Source organism: Silene latifolia, unplaced genomic scaffold (genome assembly GCF_048544455.1).
Source record: "Silene latifolia isolate original U9 population unplaced genomic scaffold, ASM4854445v1 scaffold_308, whole genome shotgun sequence".
Lineage (NCBI taxonomy): Eukaryota > Viridiplantae > Streptophyta > Magnoliopsida > Caryophyllales > Caryophyllaceae > Silene > Silene latifolia.
Window position 1 is genome coordinate 54236 of NW_027413244.1, and position 8303 is coordinate 62538.

Genomic DNA, 8303 nt, shown 5'->3' on the forward strand with positions numbered 1-8303 from the left:
TGGGGCTAGGACTACTCCAACAATGATCAAAATGAAATAAAATACAAAGAGAGAAATAGACAAACCATGAGAGTGTAGGAGTCTCCAAGGTTTGCTAATCTTCCATCATGCTATCATCATCACTTCCCTCATGAGAAGTGGTGACATTGCCACTTTCCTTGTCATTTGCTTCTTCACTTTCTTCCTCATCTTCCTCATCATCATCTTCACCATCCTTTTCTCCTTCACTTGCTTCTTCCTCAATATTATCATCAACTTCCTCATCATTTCCAACAACCTCATTGTCACCCACAACGACCCTAGATGCACCCGGAAATAAGACTTCTTTATCCGCCCAACTAGGCAAAGGACAAGATGGATCAAGTAGTCCTTGCCTAGCTAAATGTAGGAGGGGTGGATATTGAGCCAAGTAGGCATTTTTCCGATCTTCATAGGCTTGCTTGTGCATTGCTTGCATGAGAAGAGTCACATAGTCTTTACCAACTTCAACTCCTTCCGGCTTGAACTCTTCATACTTAAAGGGGTAAGGTGGTATGACAATGGTAGAGGAGGGCATTTCAAGATCACCCTTTTGTTGTTGAATGATATACTCGGCTTCTTCGGAAAGGGGAAGTAGATAATTGGTCCGGTGGACGCTTAGACGGCAAATCTTTGAAGGCAAGGTGAACGATCTAGCTTCACTAGTTAGCCATCCATACTTAGTGTCAAGGGGGTTATGGGCAACCCACTTGAACTTGTGAATCATAGTATGCATATCAATAAGATGGCCACCCTCCTTTGCTTTGTACTTGTTATCCTTATTGAAGTTAGGATCAAAGTGCTTGGCTAGGAGTGTAACTAGGCCGCCATTGACAATAACGGTCGTGCCCTTCTTCCCACTATCTATGTTGAGCCATCTATCTACCAAGAGCCTCAAAGAATTGTAAGGCTTGGTATGCACTCTTCCGATATTCAAAGCCGATTCAAGGAGAATAAAATCAAGTCTTGTGAAATGGTTGGTATCTTTCCTAGCAATTATGGTGTTACCCACGACCTTGTGCCATACTCTTATGCCCGGGTGGTAGACCAAAAGAGCACGACTCGCATGAAAATCCTCAAATTTCTTCCCGGAGATTGCCTCCCAAAGAGGCTCGGGGTCATACTTTCCATAATGCTTAAGATAACGCGATTCATCACTAAGACCCAAAATTTCACCCAATTCCTTAAAGGTAATGCGTCTACTAACATTAGCTAGACGAAACTCGAGATTTTCCCTATTCTCAACTTTGGTGACTTTCAAAGAACTTAAAAATTCCAAGGTAAGGGAGGGGTATGTCAATTCCCTTGTTTCGAACAATTTCTTCAACCCCATGGCATTGAAAAAGGCTTTTGTTTGTTCAAGAACACCCAATTTTTGTAAGGTATCTTCACATATGAATTTGGTGGATTGTAATGACTTCATAGCAAACTTGACAAAGGTATTTCTATGGGTATCGGAAATAAAAGTTACCTCCGGATAATGCAAAAGTTGACCAATTACCGGAGTAGAAGGTGTTGTTGCTCCCATAGAAGGTTGTTGTTGTTGTTGCACCTCCAAGTTTGGTGTTGCTACCATCATCGCCAATGCTTTCTTTGTTTGAAGAGCCTTTTGCCTTTGTGAGAGTGCCTTAGCCTTTGGTGCCTTTGTTGCCTTTGTTGCTCCCTTAGTCCTTGCCATTGATGAACTAACCAAGAAAAGAATGAAAAATCTTCAATTTGTAGTATGCCCAAATCGATTTGAAGGTGAAAGGCTTTGCCTTTATGAAAACAAAAATCGACTCAAAGGTTGAAGATTTTGTGCTTGGTTTTGATTTTTGTTGAGGAAGGAGTGATTAATTTGTTGTTGGAAGGATGGTTTGATTTGATTTTGGTGAATGTTGTTGAGGGTATTTGTTTTTGTGATGGAGAGGATGAGGGTTTTGATGTTGTGGGTAGTGTTTATGAATGAATGAATGAATGAATGAATGAATGAAGGTGGGAGGGGTTTTAAAGAGGCCGAAAATTTCGAATCTGCAGGGGCAATCCGTGCGGATTCTGCCCAATCCGTGCGGATTCTGCTCTTTCTGAACTTTGCAAAACTCGCCTAAAGACGGGCGGATTTGTTACAATCCGCTCGGATTTTCTGAACACGGGACGGGCGGATTTGCTCTAAGACGGACGGATTATACAAGACGGGCGGATTCTGTGGAATCCGCTCGGATTTTAGCACGGTCAGGAAATTTTCAAAATTCAGCTCAGTTTAAGACGGGCGTCTTTTCTGCAATACGCTCGGATTCTGCAAGACGGGCGGATTCTGTAGAATCCGCTCGGATTCTTCCTCTGTGTACACGGATTCAGTTCCACCCGTGCACAGCGCATTTCCCTTATCATTCTTCCATTCTTTCTTCAAGTCTTGTGTTCGTCATTGTGGGGGCACTACTAAGGCATGGATAGCCTAGGCAATTGCCATCCCCACACTAAGCTAAAACACTACACATCAATTGAAATTGTTAGTCCCCTCCTCACTCTCTCTTCTTACATGACAATTATTTTGATCAAAGTAAATAAAAATCCAAAGATGACAAAAATGCAATACAAGAATTGAAAAGTAAGTTAGGGAGTTAGAAATATTTACAAGTGGTGGTTTAGGGAGGACTCCACCAAACTCTCATTCTTGATGAGATGTCAAGGGGGCATGTCCAAGGTGTTGTTGATGTTGCTCAACACCTTGAAGAAGTAATCAAACGCTTGTTCATTATCATGGTAGAGGTTCTCAATAGACCTCGGCCCTTGTTGTTGATCATGATCGATGGCATGTCCAATGTAGGGATTAAAAATCCCTTCAAATTCGTCGTCCCAAAGACCACAAACTTCATTGAGTTGATCATTGAAAATCTCTTGCTTAGATGGAGACAACTCTCCCAATTTCTTCTCTTGGCCAATGAGGCCATCCTCTTCTTCCTTGGTTGATTTTGATGAGCTTTGCAAGCTCTCCTTGTCACAATTCACTTGCTCTTTGAATGGAGCATCTTCAATTTTCTTCTTCCATTGGAGTTCCGATTTCTTCCTCTCATCTTTTCGGCTATAATGATCAATCATGAAACATGGCTCATGCAAACGAGGAGCTCTCATAGTCTTGTCAAGATTAAAAGTTATGCTTTCATCTCCCACTTCTAGAGTGAGCTCACCATGTTTCACATCAATCACCGCACCGCCGGTGTGTAGGAAAGGTCTTCCTAGGATGATTGGAATGTTGGAATCTTCCTCCATATCAACAATGACAAAGTCTACCGGGATGAAAAACTTCCCAATTCGCACGGGGACATCTTCCCATATCCCTAACGGTGTCTTCGTCGATCTATCGGCCATTTGGAGTGTGATGTTGGTGCATTTAAGCTCTCCCATCCCCAACCTTTTACTTACCGAGTACGGCATGACACTCACACTAGCCCCTAGATCACATAAGGCTTTGTTGATCGTCGTGTCGCCAATGGTACACGGTATTGAGAAGCTTCCCGGATCCTTTAACTTTGGAGGTGAACTCCCTTGAAGTATTGCACTACTCACCTTAGTGAAGGCGATAGTCTCAAGTTTCCGGATCGACTTCTTCTTTGTGAGGATATCTTTCATGTATTTCGCATAGGCCGGAACGTAATTGATTAATTCCGTGAAAGGAATTGAGACTTCTAAATTCTTCACAATTTCCATGAATTTTCCAAGTTGATCATCAAATTTGGGCTTGGCTTGACGACTTGGAAAAGGAAGTCTAATCACAATGGGCTCCTTCTCCTTGGCCTTGTCTTCATTTTTCTTTGAACTTTCTTCTTTTGATGATTCTCCATCTTTGGAGTTTTGCACAATTTCTTCCTTTTCACTAGCTTCCACAACTTCATCCTCAACTTGCTTCTTGATTGCTTCATACCTTGTACCACTTCTTGAGTGAATGGCACTAACTAGTTTCATGTCTAGGGGATTACTTTGAGGTGGTAATTGCCCCTTTGTCTTTGTGAGCTTGAAGATGCTAGTTGAGTCAATTGTGTTTCCAACATCTTGGTGTGAGCTAGAATGTTGTTGATGGTGGTTTCCTTTGCTTGGCTATCTTTTTGCATTTGAGTGAAAAATTCTTGTTGATTCTTTTGCATTTGGAGGACCGCTTTTTGGACATCAAAGCCTTGGTCATTTTGGTGATTGTATGGATTTTGATTTTGGTAACCTTGGTTTTGATTGTAAAAGGGTCTTTGATTTTGGTTTCTCATGGGTGGTGGAGTGTATGTTGTTTGAGGGTTTTGAACATTTTGGCTTTTGTATGAGAGATTTGGATGGAATTTGGTGTTTTCATTGTAAAAGTTGGAATAAGGGGTACCACTCTTGTATGCTTGGAAAGCATTCACTTGTTCATTTGTTCCCCTACATTCACCTTGGTCATGTCCCAAAGTTCCACAATTCTCACATATCCCACTTGGGATTGATGAGGATGCCGTCATGGCATTAACATGATGCTTCGATGATTTTGAATTTTCCTCAAGTCTAGCCATAGCTTGTTCAAACTTCAAGTTGATTGTGTCAATGTGAGCACTAAGTTGAGCACCTAATTGAGTAACGGAGTCCACTTCATGCTTTCCTCCTCTAGTAGCCTTGCGAGGTCTACTATATTGTGAGTTATGGACCGCCATTTCCTCAATCTTGTTCCATGTTTGATTGTCATCAACTTCGGTGAACATTCCATTTGATCCCATATTGAGAATGTTCCTAGAATCTTCATATAAACCATTCCAAAATTGTTGCACCAAAAACCATTCGCTAAGTCCATGGTGAGGACATGAGCGACAAATTCCCTTGAACCGCTCCCAAGCTTCATACAAAGACTCTTCATCCCTTTGCTTAAAACCCGTAATTTGAGCTCTTAGCATGTTAGTCTTTTCCGGTGGGTAGAATTTTTTGTAGAAAGCTAGAACCAACTTCTTCCAAGAATCTATTCCAAGGGTGGCCTTATCAAGGCCCTTCAACCATTGCTTCGCGGTGACGATTAATGAAAAAGGAAATAAGACCCATCTAATTTGGTCTTGAGTCACGCCCGTTTGAGAGATAGCATCACAATAATCGCAAAAGGTTTCCATATGAGAATGAGGGTCCTCACTAGGCATCCCCCCGAATTGGCTCCTCTTAACTAATTGGATGAAGGCGGACTTGGCAATAAAATTTCCGGTGAGATGTTGCGGTGTAGGAGTACCATTTGGTAGATTCTCCTCGGTGGGTATGGAGTGTGACGAGAATTTTGGCATTGTAGGTGGATTTTGTGGGGTATTGTGTAATGGGTTTTCTTCTCCTTCTATTGCGAAAGGATTGACAAACTCACTAGTGGGTTGGACAACTTCACTAATACCTCTTAAATTCCTCCTAACAACTCTCCTATTGTTCGTCAAGGTTCTTTCGATTTCACGGTCAAAAGGTAACAAATCACTTTGTAACCTTCTAGACATGCAAAATATCAAACAACTCGAAAACAATTAGAACAAACCTTGAGGAGTTTTACTTCCTCAAGGCGAAGAAAGACACAACTAATAACAATAAAAAGAAATCTAAATCAAACAAACACCGTCCCCGACAAGCGGCGCCATTTTGATGCGATCCGCTAAATGTTCAAAAATTAAGATGTGGTCGTTGGTCACGGTCGAATCAAAACACAATTTATAGCTCCACAAACAACTCTACAATTAGTAAAGAGGCAAGTAAAGGTCGGATCCCAAGGGACAGGAGTTGAAAATGAGATTTCTATTGCAACTAGTGGTGTCTAAGGGGTGTCACAAATTGGGTTGATGTAGAAGGTTACTAAACTAAAATAGCAATGAAAATAAATCAAGCAAGATGAATTAAAGGGGTGTAAACAATTGATTAAAGGCACTAGGGTGTCATGGGATCATAGGGGAATCATGGGATATGATCATACAAACATGTTCTCAAATTATAAGCAAGCAATTATTGTTGTGATGGATTGAGTTGGGTTATATCTTACAATCCTAGGAAAGTTTGGGTCCCGGAGCCGAATCGATTAGATTGTACAACACCTACAAGTCGACTTAATCTTCCCTACTCAACAACATGCATGGTCTAATGAGACTCGAGTTGGGTTATGTCTTACAAGTCTCATTGAAAAGATAGAAGATGATAGTAAATGCAAGGATTCATAGGCTTAGCATTTCATCAAATATAACATGTGCATGAGTTGAGATCAAAACAAGCAAGCAAATAAAACATGAAAGCATATTAATTTAAGCATGAATCATTCCCCATGTTGGTTTTCCCTAATCACCCATTAACCCTAGCTAAGAGACTACTCACTCATTATCATGTTGATCATACTAGCAAGGTTGTTAATCATACCAACAATATGAAACATGATGAATAAATGAAAGTAATTAACAATAATTAAAAAGGGATTAAGAGATTATACCTACTAATGATTCCAATAACAAAGCAAGAATAATAGAAGTACTTGAATGCTTGATTGAGAGGTTGTCAATCTCCCAACAATAACCCAAAATAATCTTCAATTACCCAAAATAAATGATGAACAAAAGAGAGATTAAAGAACTAAAACTTGGATTAAAACTTGATTAATACTTGATTACAATATTAAAGAGAGATTTGATTGATATTAACTACACTAATTATTGATAAGAAGAACATGCTCCTCTAATTAGACTAATGGGGTATTTATAGTGGAAATTAGGGAGGATGCATTAGGGTTAACTAAGGGCTAAACTAGTAATTACACTTTTTAAGTTGATCAAGGAGGAGCCGGTATTTTCTGAGAGAAGGGCTTCTTTTTCGTAGCTTGGAGAAGACAATCCGTGCTGTGCTGGAATCCGGACGGAATGGGGTCGGGACGGGCAGATTCTGGCTTTGGAATCCGGGCGGATTCAGGGGAATCCGGGCGGATTCAGGGGAATCCGGGCGGATTCAGGGGAATCCGGGCGGATTGTGGAGGGGGAATCCGAGCGGATTGTGGCAAAGCCGCTCGGATTGTGTGTAACACTACAGATTTTTATAAGCTAAGTACTCGACCGAGTAGAGCCTACTCGGTCGAGTAGTGTCAATGGTGTAGTCTGTTTTGGTTCTGCCGAGGAATACTCGGCCGAGTATAAAGAATACTCGACCGAGTAGAGGATACTCGGCCGAGTATACACTTTACTCGACCGAGTATCCGGTCGGCGAGTAATATTCCGGTTTGATTCGGAAGTAATTAGAACGATATATATTTCGTTAAGCAGTTTCCTAAAACATAATTTACAAAACCTAATCATCGTACGACGCTCTAATCACTCCGAATCTCTCTATGTGTGTGTGGATAATCGTAGCAATCGCATTCGATCCTTTATTCCTCCGTCGGTAAGTCTTTATCCCCATGTTTGTTGATGATTGTTCTAGGGTTTGTCTTTGATTATGAATTTGAGGGAAATGGGGTTTTGCATATAGTGTTTGCGTTATGTGATTGTTGATTATCATTGTTGTAGGTGACGATGTGGTAATTGTTATGCATATTGTATGATTGATTGCAGCATAGCGGATTGCGAAAAGGTAGGGTTTCTCCTACTCAAGATCATTAATTGATTGAGATTGCATATGTTCATAATTGTTGTTATCTGTTGATCATCGGAGGATGGGTGTTGTGGAGATTGTGTTGGTGTGGTTGTGTTGTGACGGTTGTGGTGTTGTGGCGGTTTGTGATCTTGTGTGTGTGTGTGATTGTGGTGGAGTCACTTGCGGGAGTGGCTTCACACCCTAGTTCGCCCTCCGTGGAACCCGTCACGGGGGGGGATGTGCACATTAAGGGACAGGGGATTGTTAGTCGCTCATTGATGAGTGGACTAGGTGGAGATGGCTGCGGTCACCCTTTGGCGGCGAGGATTACTGTTGCGATGGGTAATGCGCGGGGCTACACACCGGTGTGTAGTCGATTCTTGTGTGAGATCGATGATCGTTTGGTTGTATTGTTTGTTGTCTTATATTGATTGTGTAAATCTTGACCCGTGTTGTTATTTTGTAAAACTGCGGTGATCCATTCGGGGATGGTGAGCAGATTGTGACGGGTGATACATTTATTGAGCTTGGGGCGATCATGGGAGAGTCACCACGCTGGATTAGATGACACCATCATGAGCCTTAGTTATTGTTATTGTAGTTGTTGCCATTTGGATAATTCGTTTGTTAGATTTTGGAGACTATGTAACTTTTATAATTACGTACATCAATAAATGTGTTTGGACTGTTGCTTTTGATATATACTAACCTCGGGCAACCGAGAT

At 41.3% G+C, this 8303-nt stretch overlaps 1 non-coding gene across 1 annotated transcript; it reads left to right on the top strand.

The window, feature by feature from the left end:
• Nucleotides 1-4800: 4800 nt before the first annotated feature.
• On the top strand, nt 4801-4907 carry LOC141639229 (small nucleolar RNA R71). The gene has a single exon (XR_012542423.1). It is a non-coding gene; the product is annotated as a small nucleolar RNA R71 (small nucleolar RNA).
• The last annotated feature ends 3396 nt before the right edge of the window (nt 4908-8303 follow it).